This window comes from Centruroides sculpturatus, unplaced genomic scaffold (assembly GCF_000671375.1).
Source record: "Centruroides sculpturatus isolate CEXI.00-Female unplaced genomic scaffold, Cexi_2.0 scaffold126, whole genome shotgun sequence".
Lineage (NCBI taxonomy): Eukaryota > Metazoa > Arthropoda > Arachnida > Scorpiones > Buthidae > Centruroides > Centruroides sculpturatus.
In genome coordinates this window covers 274,371-295,194 of record NW_019384298.1, presented here as the reverse complement: position 1 = coordinate 295,194, position 20,824 = coordinate 274,371, and the positions used below count along the sequence as shown (strand labels likewise).

General features: G+C 24.6%; 1 long non-coding RNA gene across 1 annotated transcript; it reads right to left on the bottom strand.

Moving 5' to 3' along the window:
- Positions 1-405: 405 nt before the first annotated feature.
- On the bottom strand, positions 406-14,836 carry LOC111629863. The gene is made up of 5 exons (XR_002757413.1): positions 14,210-14,836; positions 13,897-14,003; positions 13,686-13,816; positions 1,482-2,038; positions 406-719 (listed from the first exon to the last, which is right to left on the bottom strand). It is a non-coding gene; the product is annotated as an uncharacterized LOC111629863 (long non-coding RNA).
- Between the last annotated feature and the right edge of the window lie 5,988 nt (positions 14,837-20,824).

Sequence of the window (20,824 nt, the reverse complement as noted above, 5' to 3'; positions counted from 1 at the left end):
CCTAAATGTACACTCTTCCAGCAGATTATTTTTAGTTCATATTTACAAGTTAAAACTAATTCACTTATGAACAATGAACTCGGGAATTTCGTGCTTAGCATTCCATTGTCATATGTAGTTATTATGATGATATTAAAATTCTAATTATCTGTCAAAAGGCACGTAGATAAATAGTTATTGCTTTACTAGAATTTTATTAGTAACACATGCTGAGGAATTTGTAATATTTCTGAACAGATACCAAAAGCATCCAGATAATATATTGAATTAACGATCTGATAAATGAGATACAATTGCTTATATTTATACAATCTTACATATTCCTGAAGTGAATTTTATTATTAATTAATATATTCGCTTAATAACGAGATACTACACAGAAACTGGTAAATTTTTAAAGTTTTGAAGTAATTTGTAACAGTGTTTAAGTTAATTAATTAAAATAAATAATTGAAAAGGTATTTTATATTGCATATCAATAAAATTGCTTTATTTTTCTAAGTACAGGGCATGAGTTTGTAGACAGTTAAAGAACTCCCAAGGGTTCACCTCCAACCACTGGTTTGTGTCCCAGAATTACTTGGACATGTTTTGCCGCTTTCACCCATTGTCTGGCACTTTCTAACACCTCTCAGAGCAATCTCGCGCCTTTCTACAGACATCTTTATGTACTTCTGTTGTTACCTCAGAGACTTTTGTCAGATTGTCCGAGTAATATTCTGAACGAGAAATTGCAATTTACAAAGTCACTCGAAATTATATGATTTTTTCCCTCTTGTTTTTTTTTTTTTTATATGAGGAGAGAGTTATTTCAAATGCTGCTAAAAGCAATAAACAAACTTTTGGACGTATTATAAATATTTAACACGAAAATAATTATTTATAAATTAATAGTTAAACACTTTTGAAAAGAGTTAATTTTGAATAAAGTAAATTAAAATTTCATCAACTTATTTGTTGGGCTCATCTATGACAAAATGTTAATGGGATTTTAAATTAAATTATTCAAAGTTAACACAATCATTAGCGTTTTATGATTAATTTGTGAATAATTATTAAAATTTAAATTACGATGGATAATGTTTTAAAAATTTTATTAATTTATTTAAAAAATATAGGCCTATATATATATACACACATATTTTTACATTAAATTTTTACCATGTTAACTTATAAAGTTACTCGTCCAAAAAGTAATTTTTGTGAACTTTTTAAATTATTTTCTCTTTTTCTAACATTAAAATGTAAAACTTAAAAAAATATATATTTTAAACTCATCTAATTTAATTTTATAAATAGAAAAATTAAATTACTTCTACATTTCTACAACGCCTATTGCAGTACAGTACAATTTGTTGAATATAAACTTAGACCAGGTTCAATAATAACGGGGCAGTGTTTCTATAACGCTTGCACACAAGAAAAGAAGGGGAAAAAAATCATATGATAAACGTTACTACCAAATACACATTAATGCTTACCGATTAAAGAAGTTTTGTATGAGTCGTGTACGACTTTTCCTAACGACGAAACATAGAACATCTGGCGACAGTGCTGACACCATGAACTTAATGGAAACCACCAGCCCTTGAACGTGATCTGTCATTCGGAATAGCAACCTCTCCAATAGACCGTTAGTCTTGTGACTGACTAGTATAAACATATCCAAGGAAAAAGAAGAAGAAGGAAAAAATGTATTCGTAGAAAATCGATTGAAAAAACAATTTCTGGATAAATAAATATGTATTTAAGTAATACGAAAAGTAAAAGTTAATAATTATTCTTCTAGAAAGATGTATGGCAATGTTTAATAACACCTTTGTTCCGAGAAGGTGTCTTTGGTCAAAAGGTTGTGAAAGACAAGTCGATATTGAGGAAAGACGGAACCATCTGCTGTCTCTTGTTGTTCCATGAAGCAGTACGACGACCGTGACAACTTCTCTTCTCCTTTGAACCAATTACATCACAGGAGGGTCAAGTAACGACAGCCCTGTTCACAGTTTCTGTCTCCTTCTTCTCTCTTGTCACATATTTGTTCCTAAATGCCATCAGTTTTATCAGGCACATATTTATTTTAAAAAGATTTCAAAAAATTCTATTTAGAAAATAACGTTAAATCATTATAATAAATAATTGCTAATGTTAATGATAATTGCAAAAAAAAATGAATTAAAATATAATTTATATATTTTTTTAATGTAATTAAAAATAAATTAATTTAAATTTCGACCTTTTTTTAATATATTAAAATGAGTAAGATGTAATTGTAAAAATAATTAAGATAAAAAATTGAAGTTTAATATGAAATATTTTCATAAAAATTTAAATTCAATTTTTTTTTATTCGAGAGTTTTAATCAATCTTAGTACAGTAATTTATCGTACTTACGACTATTTTTTTTAATTGTATCATTTGAAAATCTGTTTTTAACTTCGGATTTTATTGCTGATAGAATAGACAAAATATAACGTTTAAATATAATATATCAAAAGTTAACTTTATTAAAACTTTTCCAGATTATTTAAATTCATTCTACATCTTTTCATATGTTTAAAAGTTTTTGTTTTCTTTTTAATCAAGAAAAATGATTAAGAGGAAAAAACTCCAGATGGCCATTTTCCTGAATGCACCAACTTGTTTCTGAATGTTCAAAAGTCAAAAGTTTTTCTAATCTAAGATTTTCTATTAAATCGATAATTAACAAAAATGAGAATGGAAATCCGAAATCTCTAAAAAAAAAAATAATACAAAACTAGATACGATAATATGTTCAATTTAATATCGATAGATTAAATTTAAAGTGTTTATGCTGTATAATAAAGATCATAAAATATTAAACGTGTATTAAAAAATGAATTATCTTCATAAATTGTTTTGATAATTCGATTTAAATGTTTACTAATTTTATTTTTATTTTCGTTTAATTTATAGATTTTTTTTCTCTTTATAAACATTAAACGACATTATTTTTCTTTTAAATTTACTTTTTAAATGATAAATTTCGTAATTAAAATATAAAAAAAATATCCTAAACTCGATGAAAATTATTCGCGATATTTTATTTATTTATTTTAAAATAAATAAAATAATTAATAATTTTTATTATTTAATCAAGTTNCGAATATAAAGTTTAAAAATGTGTTTTAAATTTACTAAAAATTTAATTATAATTCTTTCTTTAAAACTTTTTAAATAAAATATTTTTAATGTTTCATAAAAATCAAAAATTACTTCAGAGAAATTACACTTAAGAAAATTTTCATTACCGTTGTTGTATTGAAATACTGTATTTAGAATTTTTTTTCCTTTCTTTCTCCTAAATTTTAATTAAATATTCATTTTTTAAATTTTACATTACCAGATTACTTGCAAAGTTTACTTTCGTTCTTTTCTTTCAATAATAAATTTATATAATTAGGTATAGAGAAATTAATAAAAATTTCTGTTTGTGTGGATTACCTTTATGCTCAAATAAAGGGAGTATGTGGATGGCGAAACAAATATCTTCTTTGACTAAACAATATTAATTAAATGTCTAGTAGCATTAGAAGTTATCTGCGCGTTAATTACACAGTGTACTTGTCGTTACCAGAAGTGCTTCTATTAAATTGACTTTTCCATTAACCCTATCAACAGATGAATAGGGAAGGTATGCGAATTCAGCCTTTCCAGCTTATTCTATTCTTAAAATAGTTTAATTAGAAGGTCCAAGAATAAAACTGACCACAGAATATTTGATTAATTGAGTCTTATAATCGGTATTCGCCTGAATTTAAATTAAAATGTATTGATCTTCATTAACTTCTTATAATTGCCTATAAGTCTGAAGTACCTAAAATTTTAATTTTGTTACACGAGTTTTAAATTCAGTTACAAAGTAAAATAATGGAAGAAACTCTAAAGTTTCTACTGTTATTTTAGTTAATTTAGACGCGAATCTATTAAAGAAATAATTAAATTTATGGAAATTTTTACGATATTTTTTTAGCTTTGTTGTTGGTTATTTCATAAAACTTTGCTTGTAATGATAACATTTTAATATATATTACTTAATACTGATAATCTTATTACCGGATTTCCATGAGTAACTTGTAAATGTTTGATATTGCTTAACATTATCATATATATAAGCTATATAGATTGAGCCTTTATATATATATATATGCATATAACTATATATATATGAGGTCCATTCCGAATTAATTAAATACTCGAATTTGCGTATGCTTAATTAATATGTGCTTATGAGATTATAGATAAATTTAACATAGTTTCGGTAAAACTAATACAAAACACATATAAATATATGGATCTATAAATATATATATATATGAATATTATGTATAACGCAACTAATTTCCGAGTAGAAAGCGTAAATTATGCAAAACTGAATATAGTTTAATATGAAAAATTATAATATATAGACCAGGAAAATGTAATTATCACACGATTCAATGGAGAGAGAGGGACCGACAACCGTATAAGAATTTATTAAATAATTTTACATCCATGAAAATTTAATTATCACTTATGTAAGAGTTAAACTTTTTATGTGTTCGAAGTTAGTGATTTCTGAAAGATTAATCAGATAAAAGTTTGTCACAACAGTCTTAAGGGCGAATAACGAGAGTGATATCAACACTTTCTATTTGGTGTTTGCTGATCCATTGATAGGTTAGAAAGGACAGTGCATACTCTTCTCGTTAACGTGGGATGCCGTAAAATGTGTGAAAACCACAAACATTCCCTTAAAAATTTGCTAATGAAGTTTTAGGTCTAGAATCTAATCGGCTGAATATTTGCATCGAGTTTACTATTTTTCAACAAAATTTTAATTAATATCTTAACAGAAACTTGTTTTTGGGTCTTTTTTTCAGAGCGGGGTAGCAAGCTCGTAAGCTTTGTTATAATGGAATAAAAAACTAGTCGTGATATATAAGTATGTCATAATATCTTACTATAATACATCTATTTAATTATATATTATATATATATAATTTTATGTGATCTAAATATTATAATGTTTATAGCCTATACTATAATATTAAATGCTGTAATGGGTATGTAATATGATTTTAAATGACACTATAAGTTTCTAAATATAAAAGAATATTGTGTCTATGTCGGCTAATTTTTCATTTCTTTTTTCTAATATGATACGATAATAGTATTTACTCTAAGAATTTTCTCATATTACTTAAGAAATACAAATATCATCAGTAAAATAAGTAAAAGTTCTCTTATTAAATAACAGATTAAATAAAAGAATAACAGTAAAAATATTAGAAATTAAAATAGAATAGGATGAATGAAAACATTTTTCAGAAAAAAATTCTTTCTATAGTTGAATAAATTACTCAAAAACTGAAAATAATACTATAATACTTGTAATCATGATTTATATTCGTAGAAAAAAGAAAGCGAACATTTCTATATAAATCCAAATTATAAAATAATTCAAAGTTATATAATCTTACTTCGGAGTATATTATTTATAAAAGAAAAAATATGAAAAAAATATATATATAATTTTAACGAATGAAGCATTTTACATTTAAATATCGCGTGGGTTTTGTTTTCTAGTTAAGTGATTTTTCACTCCTCCTAATGTTGTGATAGATCCGCCCCAGTTTCCTGTTGAGCAGATTCCTAGTCTTAGAAGAGAATAAGGATAGTCGAGGAGGTGACAGTAGTTCTATTAACCTTCTTGTGACGATAGCTGTGAAAGCACTTCTACACCTACCTTGACCTAAAGATTCTTTAGTAACTTAACAATTCTGCCAAATACTTTATTCTTTTTAATATAATATTGTACAAATATTTAAAATTAATTAAATTTCGCTTTAATTTAATTTAATTTTTAATAATAAACAATTTTTCTAAATAAAAAGTTTAATTAACTTTTAGATATTATTTTACTTGTGATTTAAATTTTTCTATAATAAATAAAGAGGATTTAAATATTATTTTTTTTAAATATAAATTTTAAGAAGATTTCTGTTTTATTTCACAAATTTCTTCAGGTTTTATGCTTAAGAATGCAAGAGTTTTACAAAAATAATGCAAATTGATTGTTTCTTCCTGAAAAATGTTCAAAATTGATTTGCTTATTAAACGCTAGATGGCTCTGATATAATAACAAAAAATTCACCTAATCAATGATGTAATGGTAAATCCTGCAGACACAAAATTTTAAATTTAAACAAAAATAATAATATTAATAAATAAAAACATATAAAATAATAACGTAATTAAATAATATATTTTAACAATATTAAAGACATTTCTATTGATTCTTTCTTCTAATTTAATAAATTAGTTTATTCTTTACATTAGTAATAATATTAATAATAATCAGTTCGAATTCCCATATAAAAAATTCTTTTTGAAAGAAATAAAATAAAATTCGAAGCTTAATTAGGATGAGTTTTATAAGCTGCAATCATTCTGTAATTTAATATGTAAAGAATGACACATAAAAATCATAACTTATAAAAAATAAAGGAAAATTTTTAAAAAATACTACGTTTTTTCCTATTGACTTAAAGAAATTTATAACTAGCGATAAAGAAAAAAAAAGCTCTATAAATGATTAAAAAATTGCTTAAAGGCTTAAATTTACGAGGAATTTTTAGATATTTTTAATTTAGATTTATATTATGATGGAAAATTGTAGTAAAACTAATATTAGCTGCGCTTTTATTTTTAATATAAGAGTTCAGTTTTATCTGGAATATTCTTAATTCTTTTATTTTTTTTTTATCGTTTTCAGATTTAATTTGATCAAGAAAATGACAAATAAAATATGTAAAAAAATAAGTTTGGAATATTTTAATGTCAGACTCATTAAAATGTAAATTTTAAATTCGTATTTAATGATATTTAGTAATAAAATGTAATATNAAAATAAATAAAGAATTAATATACTTATTGATATTAAATAAAAAATATAAAATTCATGTATAAAATAAAGTACAGTTTATAATATATAGCCTATATAAATAAAAAAATAAAATACAGTTAGTAACTCGATTTTTTATTTATATCTTAAAAACTGTTAAAAATCGAATTTTATACTTTATTTACTTATTAATAATAACAAATTATTAACTTATTAATATTAAAACGAATTAAGTAATAAGTAAATAGCATTTATTTTATTTGTTATAAAAATTATACCAGATTATAATCAGAGTTTATATAATTATTAGTTACATAACTGTATAAATTATTAAAAAAAAATAATTTTTCAACATATTTACAGCACAACAATGACAAAATTCATATAAGATGCTTTGTCTACGAGTAAAAAATTATAAGTTTTTATTTTAGCAATAAATTAAAATTACTACCGAAATAGATTTCTTTGAAAATAAAAATATAAAAAAAAAAGAAAGAAAAGAAATCTAATGATTTATTCATACTCTAAATCCAGACCAGATGAAATTACATATGGAGATTTCATAGGCGTGCCCAGACATAATAATAAAAAAAAACTTTCATGAATCTCATTCATTGTTCGTATATTCCCATAGATCTCGATACAGATCTTCAGAAAAGTATGTAAACTTTTAAAGGAATAAAATGAGAATTATATTCGTTAATAAATATTTTAATCAAGTAAAATTAACCGTTTTTATATAATATAGCAAAACAGTGAATATGAGTTAGACAAGGATAAACCACAGCATTATTTTCCCAAGTTTAGAAGACCCTGACATTAATTGACATAGTCTTCAACTTAACTAGTCCTTGGACTAAATCAGTAATAATGATAATGTGTGTAACAGTTAAAATTTAACATTACAATTCTCTTCGGATGTATCATATGAAACAAGAATAAAGATTGAATCACATGGCGTTTTAAAAGCTAAAATAATACTCTGAAAAGTACTATAAAGTGCATGATTTTATCAACGTTAAGTTATATAAAAAGAAAAAGTCTGATTTAAACGATTTTAATTGCATTTGTTAATGATACATTAAATATTTCAAATATACAAGTTTCGTCCTTGATATAGAATTACCGATGCATTTAAACTCTTCTAATTGTATTGAGTTAGTCAATTTTGTTTGCTTCTCAACATGTTTGCGATTAATTTAGATTAAATCCACAGTTTTCTCAAGCAATTAATCAATTGTAATAGTTTCCGGGATAAATTTTGTGCCGACCTATTTGACAATCTTTCCTTTGACAATGCAATATGATATCAAATGTACGAAAGGATTATTCCGATTATTCCACTAAATAGGTGGAAAGATTTCTATAGGTAATTCTAATGAGGTTATTTAACTGAAGTATTCAAAGATAAAACAAATTTAATTCAACAATATCATCAAACGATTAATTAAATTTCGTTACATTTGATTACATAAAGAAATAGAAAAATGAATAGTTGTCAGTTTATTACTTCCCAACCGGTAGATCGCGACTGATCGAAATGAATTATGATGTTTCAATTCACTAAAAGAGATTTAATCAATTATAAAAGACATCCTTCAATTCACTAAAAGGTTGAAAAACATTCTTTATGTGTATTAAATTGTTATAAGTTGAGTTTTCTGAAACAAATTCCGATTTTTTTCTTTGAATGGATGGGAAAATTTCAGTGAAATTTTAATGAGATTACCTAACTAAAATATTTAAACATAAAATAAATTTTACTTAATAATTTTATGAGCCTATCAATCAATTTTATTTTATTTAATTCCTATAAAAAATAAAATAATAATAATAATAATAATAAATAGGTTAGTATAAGCATTTTTTAACCGGTGAATCGCGATCACTTTGGGTAAAGTTACGATCTTTCAATTCGGTAGACGGATAACCAACTATAAAATAATAGAAAACTCTATTTTATACGTATTAAATTGTTACAAATTGAGTTTTCCAGAACTAAACAGCTTAAGTTTCTCTATAAATGTTGAATTTATTATCCTTTATTGCATACAGATCAAATCTCCATTTTATCGATATATTATCCGGTTGAATTATGGCGTTGTCTACAAAACCAATAGAACTGCATTTATAAGACTATAAAGAGATTATTTTAATGCATAAATTTATATCTTATCGATAGGAATTACATAGGAAAAAAAAAAGGAAAATTTAAATGGAAAATGATTTTCGACGATAATAGAATTTTGCTAGGAGAAAGAACAATGAAATTTAAAAATAATTTGCATAGAAATGATTTATATAGATAACAACTTAACGATATATTTTTAATGATGTCACTCTAAAAAAATGAAATTATTTCATTTCAATAGATAAAAAATAGTAAAAAAATAGGAATAAAATTATTGGAGATATTCCAAATTGAACTAATGTTTGTTATTAGTATTTTTGTAATTTATTTATTTCAATTTTACAACAATCGTTGAAATCAATAGCAGAGGAAGAAAAAATTAAAAAGTAGAAATGAAGAAATAAATGAATCAATCAAAAGAATATTCGTTAATAATTAAGAGGTCGCAAAGATGACGAGGAAGAGAGAAAGAAGGAATATATTTTTAATAATGTCCCCACGAGATTGGCTCGGGTTCCTTCGGCAACACAGAACATTTAATGAGATCAATGTTTAATTTAGCAGATAATTAACCTTTTATTATTATTATTGTATGAAGTAAAGCTTCTCTCGTATGATTCAGATTTTTATTAGCTTAAACTCCCGTAAATAACCGCTTTGTTTTCTTTACTAAGGTAAGGATCACAAGAAAATCTTGTTTTTCGAATAAAGGAGATTATAAAAATCTTTATCTTAAAATAATATTGTTTCAGTCTGAATAGTTCCTTACATTTTTTTAAGAAAGAAAAGAAAAAAAGAAGAAGAAGACACGAATTTTACAGGATGCTTTATTTTTCTTTAATTAAGGAAATTTGTTTTAAAAATTTACGTTTATGAGTTTAACTTTTACATAAAAGTATTAGAAAAATTTTAATATCTTGAAACAATTAAAAAAAATAACTAGAATTATGTTATTATATATTTTTTATTTTTTACATTTCTAAATTTATTAAAATTTTAAGCGAATTACTTTCCCGAGAGATAATATTTACTAATTATGTTAAATCTCTTTATATACATTTGTACAAAATTATTAACCTATTTAAGAATTAAATTAATTATATTAATTAATTAATTATAAAGAATTTAATAGACTCCTCTATTATTAAAAAAAACTGTAATTATTGAAAAATAAATAGTGTTGAAAATATTTATCCATTCCATATTTTATAAGAATACAGTGAAATATTCTCCAAATAATCACGAATGATGCGTGCTCTCCGGGATGCAGATGCAAATATTTATTCGACAGCTCGTGACGTAATCTTATCACTTCATCGTTGGATCCATATCTTACCTAAATCTCTAACGATCATTAGCATTTAGGAGCCTTTGGGATTATGTTATGTGATGTGAAAAGACAAGATTTTAAAAAGATAAATACCCCAATTTCCGATATACTATCGCATCAACATGAATAAAATTATCAGTAAATAAAAATGTCTTTTAAAATATATATCCCCAGTTAAATTCTTTACGATATTTATTATTTATATGCATGGTTTTTTCCCCTTCTAATCATACAAGTCGAGATATGTAATGTGAAAGGATGCGGAGTTATTCAAACTTTCTGAACGTATATTTTATTCTATTGAAGAATGAGTTAAATATATAACCCGCAGTTGTTGTGAAGATTAGATATTAAATCAACGAAAGGTCATTTTACGTAAACTCTTCGCGGGAAAATTCTGTATTTATTCTATAAAAATTTGCATTCCGCAAGAATATTCAAGGAAAACGATTTCAAGAATGTCTTGAGTCTCGAATGAATTTATTCTATTATGTATACAGAATGAATAATATAAAATATTTGGTGGAGAACTAAATCCAGAAAGAGAATTGCCTAAATTAGTTTGTTGATGTCTGAAAGAACAAGTAGAAAATTACCAGAGTTAGTTGGAAATAACGTACTTCAGGCTACTTCTAATGAAAATCATCCTATTTTCCGATATATATACATACATATAAATAAAATTTTTTGTCTGGGTTTATATACGAAACTAATTTTATTGTTTATAATGTAATAAAATTCATTAAATTAATTAATGGGATTAAAAAGTATTAATACTTTTTCAAAAGTAATTGTATCATCGTCAAAAGTCTACATAAAATATTTAAGAAGTATCCTTTGTATATCCAAGCAGACAAAAGGACAGATGGGTCGAAGGACAGTTAATTCTGCTAGGATTATTTAATTTGCTAGTTCGGTGAACACGCTTCAAGCAAATGTTCTGTTAAACAAATGGCTGCTAAGTCCGTGTATATGTTCGCATTTGCTATCTCTAAACAAATTCCTAACAGTCTCCAAATCCCATGTTTGATGGTATCCAACTAACTTGATCCATCTGCTATTGTGTCTTTTCTCGTACACTAAATACTGTCTTTAACCTAATATTTTGTTCGGGATTGTTTAGAGCTTCTTTTCTTTTTATCTAAGTTTTTTTTAATGCCTGCATGCAAATTATACAAGAATTATTTATTAAAATAATTCGATACGTAAATGTATCTTATTTATTTCAATTGAATTCATTTATTTGAGTACAATGGAATAAATTATACTCTAGTTTTCAGAAAAAAATTGCATGCTTTGTATATTTAAAAATAATAAATAAACTTCTTAATAAAATAAAAAACAGATCTTAAATCCACTTATATGTAAGATTTTAAATTTAATAACTAAATTTTCATTAAGTTATAAGCTACGAAATAATAAGAATTAATTATAATAAAGTTAAATATGATTTTTAAAATATATTTTTAAACAAATATTTTATTCTTAATAATATTTTAAATATGATTAAATAAATATAAAAGTTAGAATAGTTAAAATCTAAACAGATGATTAATAAAGTCTAGACTTGTAGAAAATTTCATTATTACAAAGAAAGGCTGTCAACGTGATATTTCCTTTTAAGAATATCATATGTACATAAAAGTTGGGTTGCATTTGATTTGTCTTGCATTGAAGAAAATTCCACAAACTCCTTTTATATCGAAAAAACGAATTGCATACAACTTAAACAAATATTTGAGTGAACAAAAATTTAGTAAAATTCTTTTTTTCTGCGAAAGGAAAGGGGGAAAAAATGTTAGTGAAAGAAAGACATTGATTTTTCTGTAAAAAAAAGAACTGAATTTTTTTTTTAAAAAGTTGTTTTATTTTAGAATTTTAATGAGTTTTCATCCACAGCTCTAATAACACTAATGCTGTACAATTTGTGTTTTTCTTACCCTTCTTTGATTACAATTAAATTATATTCTATCTCAAAAATCATTTAAGGTAGTTTTTTTTTAATATATAGTTCTAAAAAAATCATCATTGATGCTTTCAAACTTATTCTTCTTAGATCTTCACTACAGAACAAAATTGAAATTGACTTTCTGTTTAATTTTTAAAGTAAAATGTGATTGGCATTTTGTTGGTTACTTAAAGGAATGCAAAAATAAAAGAACAAAACTGTCAAATTTTTTTTCTATTTTGTATATTATATTTTATATAATACGAACTACTCGAAATTGAACAAATAAAAGACAAGTTATAAGAGTAGTGTTAGAGTTTAGGTAAATTTTAAATTAAATTTAATATTTCCTGTAAATTACATTTTTCGTAAAGATTTTTATTCTTTTTTAATTTATAACTATAAACTGAATGGAGTTAAAACAAACATAAAGACTGAAGAAATCAGCTTGGTTTTAAATATAATTTTACGTATTAATCAATTAAAATTTAACAGAAGTTTCGTTTAAATCGAACTTCTGTAGCTAATCGATTCATATTGATGTTCTCTATAATATATAGCCTATAAAAAAGAACTTTGATAAATTTTTCTCTTATCAAAACATTGCTCATCTAGTTATTTATATGAATATAAAGATGGCCAAAAAGTCAGCTAACGGCTTTAAAATAAAACTTTTAATTTAATATTATAATTTCTACTAATAAAGCTAAAAAGCTACATCAATTAAGACATTGCTACGAGTTTCTAGTTACTACATTTTTTGGTTGTCTTGATCTGAGCAACAGTCTTGGTTAACTGAATTGTAGGTCACACTGCATAATATAACAAATATATTTACACTTTGATAGAAAAAGAAAATCATATATATATATATTATATTATTTTCTACATTTAATTCAAATTCTTCAGTCGAATATAAGCCTCTAACAGTTGTGATAACTAAAAGTAAACTCAACGTAGAAACGTTACTTACGATATATACAGTAAATACAAGCTAAACTTATTTTAAACTTAATTAAACTATTATATATTATATTATTTTTAAAGATGAAGTATCACGATACTATTAAATTATCGATAATTATTTTTAACTAATATAAATTTAAAATTATTATACTTTAAAAATTAAGGCACGAACTAGTTAAAATATCCGAAATTCTCTATGTATATTATTAACACCAATATATAATTACAGTTCCGATAGTTCTAAGTCGAGAATTCTTCCGGAATACACCTCAAACAGAGTATATCCTGCATGATGTACATCCAGAAATTCTCATCACGATAGAAGGAGCATCTGTTAAAGTTCGCACGCTGCTTATTCTTCCTCCCCTGCCATCCCTAATATTATTGAGGGTGAAAGACAGTAACCTACCAGTCGTAGTTTTATATAGCTTTCTATTAGCGATCTCTCATCACGGGGAACAGGTGGACTGAACCGGGAAAGTCCATTTATTGAATGGTACCTTGGTTGCTTTCGCAGATGGTGAATTGACGTTTTTATCTCTAAGTTGGTAGATAAAAACCAAATGTTAGATTAAAGTTGGTAGTATCTTCCATTTGCCGTTTTTATTGTAAAGATTTACCTTATCTCTCTAAATGTTTAAAGTGGAAGGAATGATACGGTTGTCTACAGTTTTATTTAATCGAAACAGCTATTGCTTCTATTCTGAATACACGATTATACTAAAATCTATTTAGAGAAAGAAACATGTGTACAATAAAAGAAGATGTAAACACGGCATACACATATAAACTGTAATTATATTTAATATTCATTTTATTAATTAAGAGTGATTTGTCTCTTAAATGTTACTGTTTTATTAATTTTATATATAAATTAATTTTTTATGATATTTAGATCAATTAAAATAATATAATTATACTCTTAGAATTTACCATTTTCTTATTTTTTCGATTGAATTCGGGTAATTCTAGAATTCGTTTTAACATTGCCCAATGAATAATATTACTAATCCAATCAGATGTTTGAAAGTGAAAATTTTATTTGATTAACGTCTAACAATTCCCTTTAGACAATGAAAAAGTTAAGACGACAGATAACAATTACAGAATGGCGAGATTTACAACAATTGGCAGACAGTGAATCTTCTCTACGTACGGACCATCGACTCCTTGTGTCAAGTGGAAGGGGGATACAAAACGACTGCAAATCTTTAGAAGTGGTCATAAAAAGTTCTCTTTCCTGTTCAACAACGATAGTCATCAGAATTTAACTTCTTTTATTATGAACTTATATAAAAGAGGGCTTTAATTTTATTAAATGTTGTAAATCAAGAACACTAAGGGATGCATTTTCACTTTTTACTGTATACGTTATCATTAAGTGATTAAAAATCTTATATAATAGCACTTCAGTTCAAAATAGTAAAATATTATTAATTCAGTTGACATAATAAATGTTGGAAGAGACATTTCTCTCATTTTCCCTTCTTTCGGCTCACGTGTATTAATTAAGATTCGTTTTTCTAATGAATTAATGAAGGTGTGTCTACTTCGTCCACGGAAAACAATATCAATTTATATTATTTCCACTAAGTGAACAAATCTCTCTTCCATCTCTGCCAGAAGTAAAGAACTTTAAGATAATGAAGTCTTTTTCTGGACGTAATTTATCATGTTCTTTTGTCAATTAATGAATAGTCAATAAAGCGCTCGTTAGAAACAGTCTGTGAGAGAAAAATTTCAATTTACAATGCTCTAAGTTTGTCATGTTGATGTTTTCTAACAATTTCTTCATATTTTAATTTTTTGAAAGATTAATGCCTGCTTTATGAATTGATGACTAGCACTTCAATTTTTCCTTCATTAGTTTATAATTTTTAATAAATATCTTGTAATTAATGTGTTAGCAAATTAAAAGATTTCTCTGTCAAGTATCTTTTGAAAAAACTCTATTTTTCATTTATAATATTTGGCATATTGAAAAATATGCTCTACAATAAGAAATTAAACATAATTCTAAGGTTTATTTAGAGAATTTTAAACATATTTCAGAATTTTCTATTAAGTAAAAGATTATGAAAAACTTCTCATATCAAGAAAATGTTATAGAAGTAATTGCGAATTGAAACACTGACATTTTCTGCATTTTTAAATCAAAGCTGAAGATTGAAGACATTTCGAATCGTATTCGAAATTCTGGACTAAATTCTCTCTATCCTTAGACTTTCTCCGACCCTTGACTTTTCGTCCGATCTGCACGTTGTCATGGAAACTGCATCTCAGTTGGCTAGAAGCCTGGAGGATGGAACTGGTCAAGAAGCCAATGGAATTGACAAGAAAGACCAGAGTTAGGATGGCAGACAAGTGGACAGTTGAGTTTGTTGCGGGTCAATAGATCGGCCACTTGAAAAAAGTCGATGGGAACTTTTAGGAGTACGATACAAAAAGCTATTTGTTGGACGGCTGGTGCGCTAACGTCAGACACATCAGTGGACAGGAAATAGGACAGGGAATCTTTCCAAGTCCGAGAAATCGAACGCAACCTGCTGGAATAAATACATTTATACCAGACCTCCTGAAGGCTTTCTGCAATAACGTGTTTGTGGTACTCGCACAGAATCCAATATTTCATTTTGAATGTCTTTTTTTATTATCAAATGCTACAAAATGTTCTCTATTCTATAGAAAATAGCCAATTAAAAATAAATATTTTAAAAATATATTATTTAATTTCCAACTCTCGAAGATATTAAATCGAAAAATTTTAAATAAATTCTTAATTAACTAATTTACAATTTTGATTTTTAGTAAAAAAAATAAATTAAAAATATCAGTAAACTGCATAAATAAGATCTAAGATACTGTCAGTATGANATATATATAAATAATTATAATTAAAATTTTAATTCTTAATTAATATATTCGCATTTACTAATTAATAAAAACACTTAAAATTCTCTTAAAAGCATCGAAATCCAAATATTTAGATCACATTTTGTTTTTACAAATAAACAAATTTTGTATTAAATAATACAAAAAAATGCATTATATATTTTAGAAAAATAAATTTTAATGTGACCTAAAATATATATGCTTTTGTAAATGTATTTTCGAAACATAATAGTAATGGAACGACGTATTATGGGAGATTATAGATGAATAATGTTCAATGTCATTTCGTAATATAGCTAAGAATTTTGCAATGTCCCTGAGAAGAGCACATTTTCTTCTTAGTAGTAGTCTTGCAAGTGCAATTTTGTCTTGTACGTGTCATTATTGACCCTAGATACTATACCTCCGCCCGTATCAGATTTCCTCAATATCCTTCTACTTTTCGGGATCTAGATCCACTTTCCTTCCATTAGAGTAGGAAGAAATCCATCTCTAGAGTACGATCCTGCAATCTATTTTTTTGTTTTTGCTTTCTTTTTCAAAGTAATTTCCCTAGTTATATTATTTTAGCATGAATACTGTTTATATTTTCTTTTTTTTAAGTAATTTTTTGTTTTTTTATTTTTATTTTATTCATATTAATTATATTATTGAATATTTATAAAAAGAAATTTCTTATAATATTTTAACGTATTTTTTCCCCTTTAAATTATGTATATTTTTACGTTTTTATCATCGTTATTGTCTTCCCTTTATGAAAATGACAAAACAATACCTCATTTTCATATTATTGTCATCATCGTATATTCTGTAGTAATGGTGTAGCTAATTACATACGGGTGTGCCTTGGTAGCAACATTGCCTGCGATTTATTAGGTTTTGGGATTAGTCAAAGTGGAATGTTAGTTGGTCAACAACCTTGAATATATGAGAGCTTACAAAGGATTATTTGACTACTTTTACTAGTGCATACAATTTTGTTATTTCATTTGCTTGGATGAGCTCCGATCGTAGATACTTCGAAGCACAATTATCACCTATTAACAAGCAGTAAAAATCAATTTTATTTACATCATTACCTATCAAATTAAGCCAATATTTAAAATTAATAATTTTTATATTTTAAAATATGTATAGGTTAAGCAATAATTATAAATAGTATTTACATAAATTATTTAATAAATTAATGAATTTTAATAAATATTTTTAGTTGACTGTATTTAGTTTTTTCCATTTTATTATCATTTCGTTTATTTTAATTTTTGTATTGTTTCCTGAATTAATTTTTAAAAAATAAATAAATAATTTAAAATAAAAATTAAAACAAAAATTTATTTAAATATTAAAATATTCGCTGTAGATATGAATAAAACTATATTTAATTAATCACGAATTAAATCAAAATATTTTTATTTAATTGCGAATTTTTATTATTTAAAATGAATAAATTATATATTATATTGCATTAATTATATAAGTCAGTCTTTATCTTAAATTTATTAAAATTAGATAAACTTTTCTTATTAAATTTCGTTTTTTTTTTTTAATGATACAACAGAAAATATTGCTGTAAAACGTTGTATATAAAACTGCAATCTTTTTTTAAACTCAAAATATGCAAATTAGGTAGGTGTATTCCATTTTATCTGAAGTTTCATACCTGTAAATTTAAAAACTTTACCAAATAAGCAACTTGCTTCTACACTATGTTAAAATGCATGACTGATCAACTGCTCTAGTAGAGGATGAATAAAAATTATTAAATTTTCAGAAATTTTAGAGTCATATAAATAATATACTTTTTTAAATTTTATAATTTACTTTTATTGACTTTTTAAAATTTAGTTTTATTAAAACATGGTATACTTTATGAATATTAATGATTTTTTTAATGCAAATATTCTTTATAAAAATGAATTTTAAGTTTATAATGAATTATAACTACATTATAATTTGCATAACTTTGTTTTTTATAGGGTAATAATAAATTATTTTATTTATATTTTATGTTTTTAAGTATAGATATAAATTAAATAGCTATTAAATTTAAATTTCTTTTATTATAAATAGGTAAAAATTAAATTATTTTTTATATATTTAGTTATATATACTTTTTTACATTTTATATCGTTATAATAGAAAATAGATGGCTTGTTATGACTAAATAAATGTTTAAATTATTAAAATAAATAAATTATATACCAATATATATTTATAAATCTTAAATAAAAATAGTAATTATTGAAATGTTGCAATCACTGAATTTGCTTTCTTAATGTAGAACTGAGAAATAATCTTCTTTTTTCCCTGTTAGCTCTTTCTTCTAATCTGGTAATGTGCCAAAATTTCTTTTAATCAAGCATATTGTCATCGATGAAGTGTTTTCATTAGTTTGAAAAAAACATTTGACATTATTCATTTTGAAAGGCTTCAGGTATCTGTATTGTTGACACGATAGGTCTCTTCTACTCATTAACGAACTAAAAAATACAGTTAAATAGGCCTAACGCTGGAAAAAATAAACGAATGAACACTTCTTTTTTATTTTTATTTGGTTTTTTTTATATCAACATTACTGGCTATCAGTTCCATTACTTTGAAAACCATGTAAACTCCACAATATTTAAGTTGGTGTTCTTTAACTATAATTATGTTTTATCTTCTTTCTTTAAGCATAAAAAAAAGGACAAAGTTATAAAGAAAAACTGTAATACAAGTTAATTCATTGTTATTTCTCCATTGTTAGTAGATTAAGTTCTAGCAACATCTTAATATGCTTCATTTCTTATTTATAAAAAATAANATATATTTTTAAACAAATATTTTATTCTTAATAATATTTTAAATATGATTAAATAAATATAAAAGTTAGAATAGTTAAAATCTAAACAGATGATTAATAAAGTCTAGACTTGTAGAAAATTTCATTATTACAAAGAAAGGCTGTCAACGTGATATTTCCTTTTAAGAATATCATATGTACATAAAAGTTGGGTTGCATTTGATTTGTCTTGCATTGAAGAAAATTCCACAAACTCCTTTTATATCGAAAAAACGAATTGCATACAACTTAAACAAATATTTGAGTGAACAAAAATTTAGTAAAATTCTTTTTTTCTGCGAAAGGAAAGGGGGAAAAAATGTTAGTGAAAGAAAGACATTGATTTTTCTGTAAAAAAAAGAACTGAATTTTTTTTTTAAAAAGTTGTTTTATTTTAGAATTTTAATGAGTTTTCATCCACAGCTCTAATAACACTAATGCTGTACAATTTGTGTTTTTCTTACCCTTCTTTGATTACAATTAAATTATATTCTATCTCAAAAATCATTTAAGGTAGTTTTTTTTTTAATATATAGTTCTAAAAAAATCATCATTGATGCTTTCAAACTTATTCTTCTTAGATCTTCACTACAGAACAAAATTGAAATTGACTTTCTGTTTAATTTTTAAAGTAAAATGTGATTGGCATTTTGTTGGTTACTTAAAGGAATGCAAAAATAAAAGAACAAAACTGTCAAATTTTTTTTCTATTTTGTATATTATATTTTATATAATACGAACTACTCGAAATTGAACAAATAAAAGACAAGTTATAAGAGTAGTGTTAGAGTTTAGGTAAATTTTAAATTAAATTTAATATTTCCTGTAAATTACATTTTTCGTAAAGATTTTTATTCTTTTTTAATTTATAACTATAAACTGAATGGAGTTAAAACAAACATAAAGACTGAAGAAATCAGCTTGGTTTTAAATATAATTTTACGTATTAATCAATTAAAATTTAACAGAAGTTTCGTTTAAATCGAACTTCTGTAGCTAATCGATTCATATTGATGTTCTCTATAATATATAGCCTATAAAAAAGAACTTTGATAAATTTTTCTCTTATCAAAACATTGCTCATCTAGTTATTTATATGAATATAAAGATGGCCAAAAAGTCAGCTAACGGCTTTAAAATAAAACTTTTAATTTAATATTATAATTTCTACTAATAAAGCTAAAAAGCTACATCAATTAAGACATTGCTACGAGTTTCTAGTTACTACATTTTTTGGTTGTCTTGATCTGAGCAACAGTCTTGGTTAACTGAATTGTAGGTCACACTGCATAATATAACAAATATATTTACACTTTGATAGAAAAAGAAAATCATATATATATATATTATATTATTTTCTACATTTAATTCAAATTCTTCAGTCGAATATAAGCCTCTAACAGTTGTGATAACTAAAAGTAAACTCAACGTAGAAACGTTACTTACGATATATACAGTAAATACAAGCTAAACTTATTTTAAACTTAATTAAACTATTATATATTATATTATTTTTAAAGATGAAGTATCACGATACTATTAAATTATCGATAATTATTTTTAACTAATATAAATTTAAAATTATTATACTTTAAAAATTAAGGCACGAACTAGTTAAAATATCCGAAATTCTCTATGTATATTATTAACACCAATATATAATTACAGTTCCGATAGTTCTAAGTCGAGAATTCTTCCGGAATACACCTCAAACAGAGTATATCCTGCATGATGTACATCCAGAAATTCTCATCACGATAGAAGGAGCATCTGTTAAAGTTCGCACGCTGCTTATTCTTCCTCCCCTGCCATCCCTAATATTATTGAGGGTGAAA